This window comes from Palaemon carinicauda, chromosome 11 (genome assembly GCF_036898095.1).
Source record: "Palaemon carinicauda isolate YSFRI2023 chromosome 11, ASM3689809v2, whole genome shotgun sequence".
Classification (NCBI taxonomy): domain Eukaryota; kingdom Metazoa; phylum Arthropoda; class Malacostraca; order Decapoda; family Palaemonidae; genus Palaemon; species Palaemon carinicauda.
In genome coordinates, this window is record NC_090735.1 from 130,566,858 (window position 1) to 130,579,357 (window position 12,500).

At 33.6% G+C, this 12,500-nt stretch overlaps 1 protein-coding gene across 2 annotated transcripts in view; it reads left to right on the forward strand.

Annotated features, from left to right (window-relative positions):
* LOC137650217 (neuron navigator 3-like) overlaps positions 1–12,500 on the forward strand; it is a 1,066,036-nt gene that overhangs the window by 389,894 nt on the left and 663,642 nt on the right. The gene's annotated exons all lie outside the window — the stretch shown is intronic.

Below are 12,500 nucleotides of genomic sequence, written 5' to 3' on the forward strand. Positions count from 1 at the left end.
CTACGGGATATCCCCGCGTTCTTTGACTCCGTGCGTGGTTTGTTTACTTTTTGCCACGGGATCTAATTTGGTGTGTTTTTAATCACTTAAGATCTGTTTTTAGTGATGGAATTGTTACGAACTGGATGAAATACTTTGAAATTAATTTTCCAAGAATAAAACTTCATAAGATTTAAATGTGAAGAACGAAGATAAATGGAACGTTTCGATTATTTTTTTAACAGTAGACACTTGACAATATGATTTGTTCACAATGAAAAGGAAGTGCTTTTAGAGTAAGAGGATTAAAAAGTAACAGTTTAGAGAATATAAAATCACAAGATTGATGATAATAGATGGGTGAGATTGCCTCCGTGCTCGAAGTTGGAAAAAATGAATAAAGCGAATTGGGTTTGGAAAAGTGTGCTGGAAAAAGTGCCATAGCTTGGAGAATTCCCGATGGGGATTATGAAGCAAGAGATAGAACATCAAATATGGATAGAATGCGATTAAATGAAGAGAATTTACAACTACAAAGAGGTTTTAATTTCTGAAAATAAATTAAGAGAATTTGCCTCTACGAAGAGGTTTTAATTTCTGAAAATAAATGAAGAGAATTTACTTTTACAAAGAGGTTTTAATTTATGAAAATAAATGAAGAGAATTTACCTTTACGAAGAGGTTTTAATTTCTGAAAATAAATGAAGAGAATTTGCCTCTACGAAGAGGTTTTAATTTCTGAAAATAAATTAAGGGAATTTGCCTCTACGAAGAGGTTTTAATTTCTGAAAATAAATGTAGAGAATTTGCCTCTACGAAGAGGTTTTAATTTCTGAAAATAAATGAAGAGAATTTGCCTTTACGAAGAGGTTTTAATTTCTGAAAATAAATGAGAATTTGCCTCTACGAAGAGGTTTTAATTTCTGAAAATAAATGAAGAGAATTTGCCTCTACGAAGAGGTTTTAATTTCTGAAAATAAATGAAGAACGATTTTGAAAAGATTTGCCAGAGTTAAAGTTGAGAGAATCTGTTGCTTTGAAAACAGCAGAAGGCGCAGCTTAATGGGCTTATGTTGTTTGTTTGGCTGCCGTGAAATGCAATTTCATTTCCAATATTGGGAAATCTAAATTCAAACAACGACCCAACACTAATATAAATGTAAATTGTTGGTCCACTGTGTCCATTCTGTTAGGGAAGTGCCATTTTCTGCGGCACTCGGAAACTTCTCAGAGAAATAGAGCTTGCTTAGAGTAGAGCGTTCGTACCTTTCCTTTAAGCTGTTTTGAGATTTAAATGTTTTACTCTTGACTTTGGAATAGTGACTCTCGTTGTGGGATGTAGCTTCTGACGAATATTTAATTGGAGTTGTTATTCGAAGTTTTGTGACAGCATTTGTGGATTTCTGTTGATATGATTTATTCTTTGGGGGTTTCGTTGTTTTTCATTATTGTTGTATTCAATCAAATTAAAAACCCTAATTTTTTCCTTTCTAGTTTTTTTTTTTATTATTATTCTGGCTATTCTGTGGACATGATTTATCATATAGGGGTTTCTTTGCTTTCCATTATTGTTGTTTATAATCAAATGTGTGTGTTTTTTTTTTTTTGACACTAGTTTTTTCTTATTCTGGCTCTCTGTGGATAAAATTTATTCTTTAGGGATTTCGTTGATTTTCATTATTGTTGTTTATAATCAAATGTGTTGCTTTTATTGACATAGTTACAGTAATAATTTTCCTTACTAGTTCTTTCTTATTCTGGCTCTCTCTGGATGTGATTTATCATATAGGGTTTTCTTTGCTTTCTATTATTGTTGTTTATAATCAAATAAGTTGTTTTTATTGATAGTTGCAATAATTTTTTCCTTAATAGTGTTCTCTTATTCTGGTTCTCTGTGGATAAAATTTATTTTTTACGAATTTCGTTAGTTTTCATTATTGTTGTTTTTAATCATATGTTTTTATTGACATAGTTGGAATAACTTTTTTCCTTACTAGTTTTTTTTTTTTTTTTTATTCTGGCTCTCTGTGGACAAGATTTATCTTTTAGTTATTTGGTTGGTTTATATTATTGTTGTTCATCGTCAGACGTATTATTTTTATTGACATATTAATACTAATTTTTTTCCTTACCTTTTTCCATATTTTTTAAGATTGAAAAATTATTTCCTTTTCTCTATAACTCGTTTCATTTTATTAAATATGAAAATTATATATCCGATTCTGGCAGTTTCATAAAAAAAATATAAGCGTAATTATATATATAAAAAAAAGCATTCATGCAAAAATTATTAACATTTCAAGGTGACAAAACGTTTTAAAAAGATAGATGATCTCCTGACGCAGCGAATCGTAGGTTTGAGTCGAAAATTACGAGAGGAAATTCAAGGGAATAGTATCTTTTCGTACGCAGGAACACCCTGATTATCATGATAAATTGTATTCTTGTGCCGTTAGGATGTATTTTATGGTTATCCACGCATCTGTTTATGGCTGCTAGCGTGTGCTGGTATAGTTCTCTCTCTCTCTCTCTCTCTCTCTCTCTCTCTCTCTCTCTCCACTTCAAACCAGAATTTTTTTTTGTTTTTTTAGATAAGTACATTCTCTCTCTCTCTCTCTTCGCTTCAAACTGAAAAATTTAATTTTACATTTTTAAATGAGTCCAGTCTCTCTCTCTCTCTCTCTCTCTCTCTCTCTCTCTCTCTCTCTCTGCACTTAAACCAGAGTAATTTATTTTTGTTTTTTAAATAAGTACGTTCTCTCTCTCTCTCTCTCTCTCTCTCTCTCTCTCTCTCCACTTCAAACCAGAATTTATTTTTGTTTTTTTAAATAAGTACGTTCTCTCTCTCTCTCTCTCTCTCTCTCTCTCTCTCTCTCTTCGCTTCAAACTGGAAGAATTTAATTTTGCATTATTAAATAAGTCTAATCTCTCTCTCTCTCTCTCTCTCTCTCTCTCTCTCTCTCCACTTCAAACCAGAAATTATTTTTGGTTTTTTAAATAAGTACATTCTCTCTCACTCTTCGCTTTAAACTGGAAGAATTTAATTTCAAGTCCAATCTCTCTCTCTCTCTCTCTCTCTCTCTCTCTCTCTCTCTCTCTCTCTCTCTCTCTTCAAACCAGAAGAATTTATTTTTACGTGTCTTTAAGGAGAAGTCTATCTATTATGATTTTTTTTATTTGATATATTTGTCTTTTGGGTGATTCATCTCATCTATTCAAGATAATATTTTATTAATGCATGAATGTCTTTCTTTGTGAAATTTGAATCCATAATCTCTTGTTTGTGCATAGGTAAATTGAAAGGTTTATTTTCTATTCAATTCTTTGGTTTATGTTGTCTCTTACTCGTCAAATTACTACTACTACTACTACTACTACTACTACTACTACTACTACTACTACTTCTGTTTATTTCTCCCTTATAGCTGTTTCCACTTTTTTGTTTTTATTCTTTAGGTTCTAGTAGGTTAGTGGAGAGAGAGAGAGAGAGAGAGAGAGAGAGAGAGAGAGAGAGAGAGAGAGAGAGAGAGAGAGAGATCATATTTCTTTCCATTTCGAATAAATATGAACTCTTTAACCCACTATTCCTAGTTTCAATTGATTGCCGTGTTGACCTCTTTCGACGACTTTTTTTTTTTTTTTATTACACTGTCAATTTTGTTTTGTTTTTTATAATTCTGTCCATGTACCCTTTTCCCTATCTTTTATCTTTCAAAAGGCAGCTCTATCACTTATAATAGTATTAGATCTAGATATAATTCTTTTACTGTACTGTTGTTTTTCCTGGAAAGATGAAATCTATACTTTAACTTTAAATAATTGAACTTTCGGCTCCAAATGGACCAAATGATTCCCTCTGCAAAGATTTAATTAAGAATGATAGCGTCAGCACAGGCACTGATTTCTAGTTAGCACATATTACCCCTCAAAAAAAAAAAAAAAAAAAAAAAAAAAAAAAAAAAAAAAAAAAAAAATTGTTTTTATCTTTCCATTGCCCCTTTTTCTCGGCTTTAGATTTTAAAGGTCAAAATAAATAGTCTGGTGTTATATGAACTGGCTTCTAATACAGAATATAGCTAGCAATCACCCTAGTTTGTATAATTTCAAAAAGCTAGTAATTAAGGTTTTTGTAAAATCCTACCATCCTTTTTTTCCTCACAATTTGGATCCGAGTTTTCTTTCCTTCTTCCGTGTTCCCCTTTCTTTACAGAGATGTTTTTACCTCCGCGTTTCAGAGTACTTATTTATCTTGCCCTCTTGTTTTCCTTTCAAACGGATTCGAGATCGAGTTGAACTTTTTGGCAAATATTTGCTGTGTCCGGAAATGAAAAAAATCGTTTGCAATCAAGTTCGTTTTTTATGAATCTCATTTTTATATTGATTCTGTTGTTTTGGCCGGTTTCCCTGACATCTTATTCGATAGATGTGTTTTTGGTACTTTGCTTTTAATATTATTATTATTATTATTATTATTATTATTATTATTATTACTTGCTAAGCTACAACGCTAGTTGGGAAGGCAGGATGCTATAAGCCCAAGGGCTCCAACAGAGAAAATAACTCAGTGAGGAAATGAAATCAGGAAAAACTACAAGAGAAGGTTAAGAACAATAATAATGTTAAAATAAATCTTTCATATATAAACTATAATAACTTGAAAATAACAAGAGGATAAAAACCTCAAAATAACAATAAGAAGAGAAAGAAGATAGAATAGTGAGCCCGAGTGTATCCTCAAGCAAGAGATCTCTAATACCTATCCAAATTGCATAAGGCCAGGTCACCCTCTTGGGGAATTTATATGTTGAGATGAAATAATGAAAGACCTCGTGTAATAATTCTATTATCTTGCTGGAGGTTACACTCGAGCACACTATTCTATCTTATTTCTCTTCCTCTTTTTTTGTTAAAGGTTTGATAGTTTATATAGGAGATATTTATTTTGATGTTGCTCTCCTTAAAATATTTTACTAACGTTTTTTCCTTTCCTTGCTGGGCTATTTTCCCTGTTGGGGCCCCTGGGCTTATAGCATCCTGCTTTTCAAGCTTAGCAAGTAATAATAATGATAATATACTTATTTTTCTTTGAAAACAATGAATGAATAACGAATTCAGTGGAAAAACGAATATTGAAGAAACAAATAAAAGAAACGAATAAACACTTGCCAAAAGTAAGTTATGAAATATGCCTTAGTGAGATCTCTGGTTTCCCTACGCTGCACGAACTACGTCAAAGTCTTCCTCCGTCGTAAAGATATTGCTCTCTTGTAGAATTCCAATTTCCTCGAATGAGCAATATCATAGTTCTTCGAGACTGCACTCCGGAAGATGCCGTGTGACAACGGTCTCTCTCTCTCTCTCTCTCTCTCTCTCCTCTCTCTCTCTCTCTCTCTCTCTCTGTTCTTTTGATAGAGAAGGATCGTGATAATAAGATACAGCTTTTATTGGGCGTAGATTTAAACATAAATTTTTAATTCATTTTAGCATTGTTATTATTATTACCATTATTAGTAGCATTGGTAGAGTCAAGAATGATACCTTCTGTGGCTAAAACAATATTTTTATATTGAATAGGAAATGTAAATAATAATACTAGAGAGAGAGAGAGAGAGAGAGAGAGAGAGAGAGAGAGAGAGAGAGAGAGGTGGGTAAGAATTGCACAAAGTTCCGTCCGGTCGTGTTGCATCATTCTGTGGTTTTCAGAGCAACATTTGATAGCTGACGGTCGGGCTAAGAATGAGACCAGGAATACGAAGTGAGGAGGAAGTAGTGAGTTATTTTTTTCCAAAGATAAATTAGGTGTGAAATGCTGAATTATTATTATTATTATTATTATTATTATTATTATTATTATTATTATTATTACTTACTAAGCTACAAACCTAGTTGGAAAAGCGAGATGCTATAAGCTCAGGTCCTCCAATAGGGAAAATAGCCCAGTGAGGAAAGGAAATAAGAAAATCAATTAACAATTAAAATCAAATAATTTAAGAACAATGATAATATTTGAAATAAATATTGCATATATAAACTATAAAAACTAACAAAACAAACGAAGAGAAATTAGATAGAATAGTGTGATGAGTGTACCCTTAAGCAAGAGAACTCCTAACTTAATGGCTTGTAATGCATACAATAAAATGAATGTGAATGCCTTGTAGAGAGTAGGGTTCCAACGCTGTATGGGACCAGAAACCTAGTCCTTAAAGTAAGTAAAGTAAATGATGAAGTAATAGTCTCTTTGAATAAGATAAAGCTTTGTCAGCAAACCTGCTATTTGACTCAAAGCTCAGTCTTTTTAAATCGATGTTCCTGCTATAATGATTTGAGATTGTCAGATGCAATAGATATGACAAAAAACAATTTATATATTGAACAGACTTAAATGAGAGGAAAAATTGCATGAGAGAGAGAGAGAGAGAGAGAGAGAGAGAGAGAGAGAGAGAGAGAGAGAGATCTTTAATTTCCGAACGTGGGACTTTCATGTGGATACATGAAAATAATGCCAATTGTATAGACAGACGGTGGGAGAAATTCCTTGTACCTTAGGTCGGCGGTCGCCAGGACAGGTAGTGTGGTGTCATGTGATAGCATTCGGACCAGTTGGATGGAGAAGGAGGAGGAGAGGTGTTGGATGGGTGAGCTAGGGGTAAGGTTTGGGGATGGGTGAACTGGGGGAATGGTTTGAGATGAGGAAGGACGAAGAAGAGTGTGGGATGGGTGAATTGGGAGTTGAGGGATGGGTGAATTGGGAGTTGAGGGATGGGTGAATTGGGAGTTAAGAGATGGGTGAGCGGGGGGAAATGTTTGGGATGGGTGAGCAGAGGGAATGGTTTGAGATAGGGAAGGAGATGTGTGGGATGGGTGAATTGGGAGTTGTGGGATGGGTGAGCTTGGGGAAATGTTTGGGATGGGTGAACTGAGAAATGGTTTGGGATGGGGAAGGACGAAGAGATGTCTGGGATGGGGTGAATTGGGAGTTGTGGGATGGAAAGGAGGAAGGGAGATATTGTATTGGTGAATTGGACCGGGTGAGATAGGGGAAAGGTGTGGGATGGGTGAGCTCTTGGCTATCAGTGTCTGCGAGCTAGTTTCCTGTTAAACTAACACGAACCTTTGGTCATGGCAGGATCCACACCATCACGGAAAGCTGTAAAAGAAAGAAAAAAAAATGGAATAAAAGAAGGACTCTGTAGGATTGAGAGGGATTGCAAGGGATATGTTTAGGGGAGGTCAGGATGTTGTGTGTTGTATGTCATTGCTAATGTTACGTTCCTCTCTCTCTCTCTCTCTCTCTCTCTCTCTCTCTCTCTCTCTCTCTCTGTACACGTTGGTATTTCTAATGTTTTGTTTGATAAATTTTGTTTTAGTTGAAGTTGTTAATGTTGTTTTATAGATGCTGACGTATAGGTAATAATAATTTTTCATATTTCTTTCATATGAACAATAATTTGCACATAAAGGGAATTTAATCAAAATCATCTTTTTAGTCATGTCGTAATTCAGGTAAAAAATTACTATGCACAACTTTTTAACTCGAGCGTCAAAAATATTTTTTCTTCACGCGCATTTAACGAATATTTTCCAGTCATGGAAATGGGACTGATTGCGCCCGGAGACTTTTGTCAGATTGTAATGAAAGTAAGTGTGGGCAATTACGAGGCTGACGAAAATGTTGGGCTTTGAAATACGCGAGGTGGAATTACTTCTCGAAAAGTATTCAACAGTTTGCCGGGAACTGGGAGGAAAAAAATCTGAATAGTAACCTGAAACTCATTTAAGATTTTTACGTTTTGATGGGGCATGGTGTACATACATAAACACACACTCACATATATATGTGTGTATATATAAATATATATATATATATATATATATATTATATATATATATATATATATGTGTGTGTGTGTGTGTGTGTATATGTATATGTATATATATATATGTATCTATATATACAGTATATATATATATATATATATACTGTATATATATATATATATATGCCTGTTTATATATATAAATACATATATATATATATATATATATATGTATGTGTGTGTGTATATATATATATATATATATATGTATGTATGTATATGGATGAAGATCATCATAATATCGTGCTCAAATAAGACATAAATTCCTACCTTATACTGGGATCGAACCCTAGCCGTAGCTAGTCCACTGCAGGGCAAAGGCCTTAGAATAGTGGGTTTATGGTCTTTTTATGCTAGTGTATTCCCACAAATTTTCTTACCTCTTCTGTCCATCGTCTTCTCTTCCATCCCCTGCTTTTTTTTGCGATCTCTAGGTACCCATTCTGTTATTCTTAATCTCCATCTACTATCTGTCATTCTCATTATATGTTCTGCCCATGCACATTTCTTTTTTCTTACATGTTGTTAGGATGTCCACTAGTTTAGTTTGCTGTCTTATCCATGTTGCTCTTTTTCTGTTTCTTAGTGTTATTCCCATCATTATTCTATCCATACCTCTTTGATTTGTAACTTGCTTATGCTTTAAGGCTTTAGTAATGCTCCTCTGATGCATAAGTTTGTACTGGTATGACCATCTCATTAAATACTTTTCTCTTTTGAGAAAGTGGCATTTTACATTTCATAATCTCATTTTGTTTGCCAAAAGGTCTGCACCCCTTGCGTATCCTTTTAATTTCGGTTTCATGCCCTGGGAAGCACTTACACTCTGTCCTAAAAAAGTACATTCCTTAACAATCTCTAGAGGTTCGTCCTAAACCTTTAATTGTTGCCTCTGCATTTTCCTTGAACATATCGTAGGTTTACTCATATTGATTTTCAGTCATACATCTCTTGCTTACTCTATTCAAGTCTTCTATCATCTTTTGCAATTCCTGCTATGATTCATTAAAAAGAACTATGTCATCAGCAACTCTTGTGCATATAAGTTTATCACTAACACTAGTGTTTTCCATTTGTTTCAAATATATGTATGTATTTGCAATACAGAACCATTTTCCTAAATGGTGAACAATTTTACACAATGATTCTCGTTTATCATAATATACTCTTAATAACTGATATACTTGCTTAATAATATATGCAAAAATATTTCAACATCACTGCGAGAAAGCCTGGGTGAGTGATTATTTATGTAATTTGGCCTAGATATATACAGTATAGGGAAATAGTACATGAGGGTATAAGGTCACCATACCCGCAGCCTGTAGTAATTAACATGTAGCCGAAAACTATTAGATGTGTAAGAGACAAAGGGAATTTCTGTAATATATTGTAAAATCTCTCTCTCTCTCTCTCTCTCTCTCTCTCTCTCTCTCTCTCAAGCTGCTCAGTGAAATTCATATTTATAGAATAAGATTTACTTCCGGAAGCTTGTATGCCTACACAGTATTCTAAAAGTTTTATTCCAGCTGTGACCAAGTTGTGGAATGATTTTCCTAATCAGGTAGTTGAATCGGTGGAACTTCAAAAATTCAAACTTGCAGAGAATTTTTGTTTAATGTTAAATTTTTTTTTATATATGAAAGATCTATTTTAATGTTGCTGTTCTTAAAATATGTTCTTTTAATTATTCGTTACTTCTCTTGTAGTTTATTTATTTCCTTATTTCCCTTCCCCACTCGGCTATTTTTTCCATGTTGGAGCCCTTGGGGTTATAACAACCTGCTTTTCCAACTAGGGTTGTAGCTTAGGTAGAAGTAATAATAATAGTAATTTTGATAAAGAGGATTGTAAATTGCCATCATTTTGCCACGTAATCTCAATTCCCCATTTCTCTTGATATCTGTAAAAATGACGAAAAAGGGGAAAAGAAAGAAAGAAAGAAAGAAAAAAAGCAATAGGAAAATCGTAAATAAAAGATCACTCGGATCATATGTGTTCGTTTCGCATGATTTTCTACTTCACTCGGTGGGTGCGAGAAACGGGTCTTCTTTTTTTTTTTTTTTTTTTTTTTTTTTTTTTTTTTTTTTGAAAGTCATCGACGCGACGCATAGACTTCTGCCAATTCTACCGTTTCGTTTAGCCTTTGTATTTCTTTAAGTCACATCTCTTTTTTTTCTATATTTTCTCTACCGTGAATAGAGGGGAGAGAGAGAGAGAGAGAGAGAGAGAGAGAGAGAGAGAGAGAGAACTACAGTGGCTTTTGTTTGAATGGAATGCGGCTTGATGTCTCATCCTGAGAGCCAGTTGCCATTTTATTTTCTTTAATATTTTTGTTTTTTCATTTTTTCTGTATGTTGTTAAAGTATTTTAGTTCTTGTGCTTATAGTTTAATTCATTATATATACATACATACATACATACATACATACATATATATATATATATATATATATATATCCCCATGATTATTTCTTTTTCATAATTTTTCATGTATGATGTTATGCTGTTATAATTATTGTTCTTAAATTTAATGCATTTTTGTCATTTACTTGATATTGAATGCTATTTACATCACAGATTCCCTTTGCTTGAAAACATTATTCTTTAAAGAAATCATTTCAAACCACATATTTTATAGTTATTTGCGAATATGACTTATAATATTTTTGAGTTAATAACAGACGATGTATAGATACTAAAAGGGCTTGGAATCCTAAGTTTTGCATACGCATATTTCATTTCCTTTTGTTGGCGCTCTGCATCGAGAGAGAGAGAGAGAGAGAGAGAGAGAGAGAGAGAGAGAGAGAGAGAGAGAGAGAGAGGTTTACCGCCCGTTCTTTTCCTTTGAGGCCCCAATACTTACCATTTCGTTGGCAGGGAACGTTCCCCCCCCCCCCCCTCTGGTGATATAGCACCAACTTGCATGTAAAGCCATACATTACATGCAATCAAATTTAGCTCTCTCTTTTGCAACACAGAGAAACTGTTGATCAGAAGTGATAAAAGATAGGAGGTGAGCTGAATAAATTGTCGGTGTTTTGAGTGTATGCGTTATTTTCTCATGCTATAAAACAGTTCATGACCCCTCTGTCTGTGAATTGAAGAGATGAATGTTCTCGGAAGAATAGTGCAAATAAAAGGTTATTATTATTTTTTCTTTACTTTATTATAAAAATGTGTGCTCAATTTAGTTGTGAAATTCATAACCTTAGTTGGGTAAATTTGAAAGTGTGTTCAATTTAATTGTCAAATTTATAGCCTTTTTAGGGTATATTTAAAAGTGTGCTCAAATGTAATTGTCAACTCTATAACCTTTGTTGTGTAGATTTTAAAAGTGCGCTCAATGTAATTGTCAAATATATAACCTTTGTGGGGTAAATTTAAAAGTGTGCTCAATGTAATTGTCAACTCTATAACCTTTGTTGTGTAAATTTAAAAGTATGCTCCATATAATTGTCAAATCTATAACCTTTGTGGAGTAGATTTTAAAAGTGTGCTCAATGTAATTGTCGAATCTCTAACCTTTGTTGGATAAATTTAAAAGTGTGCTCAATGTAATTGTCAAATATATAGCATTCGTTGGGCAAATTTAAAAATGTGCTCAATGTAATTGTCAAATCTATAACCTTTGTGGAGTAAATTTAAAAGTGTGCTCAATGTAATTGTCAAATTTATAACCTTAGTTGGGCAAATTTAAAAGAGAATACAGTAATGGATTAATTCAATCTGCATTAAGCTCCTGTTTGCCATCAGCTCGTAAAAATAAGAATGAAAAATGTGGAGTCCATATAGAGTATAGACAACGCAATTAGAGGCTCCCGCTTTTATGATGTAAACGGGCCGTGGGATGATAGATAAACAGAATAGACCCCCGAGACTCACTACTACGCAGGTTGATTGAATTGAAGTAGGCACATTAATCAACTAGCCACCCCTGCTGTTTGATTGACGGCTAAACCCCCCCCCCTCCCTCTAACTCCTCCCCCCTCTCTCCTAGTCCCCAAATACCCCCAAATCCGTGTAGCACACGCTCATCCTGGACATTCTCTTCACATTCTCCGACTACCCTTATTTCTCATTTGCCCTGTGATTCTCTCTCTCTCTCTCTCTCTCTCTCTCTCTCTCTCTCTCTCTCTCTCTATGTAATTACCTGATGCTTGTCATCGGAGGAAGCTGTTTAAATTGTAAAGCTGTCTGTTGCCTCTCGTAATAATTTATTAGGTAGGTAATGAAGTAATTCTACGATGCATATTGTGCCGATTGAATAAACATGATTTATGTTTTATCCAAATTTCCCATAAATTTAACCTCTTTTTAATCTTTTATATATTTATATTCATCGCTACAGATATATTTTTAACTATTAGGACTACGTTTTCTTTTTATCTCTGGTTTAGTTATATGAAAAAGATTAATTACTTATCGACATTAAATTGGGAAATCTATTTATTTCACTGTTCGCAATAAAAAAGCTCATATGCACATTTTTTTTTTTTTATCTTTTGTTATAAAATACACATTTACAATCGTACAATTTATAACATGTATACATCATCGTATATTTCATCACCATCAACTCCTACGCCTATTGACGCAAAGGGCCTCGGTTAGATTTCGCCAATCGTCTCTTATCTTGAG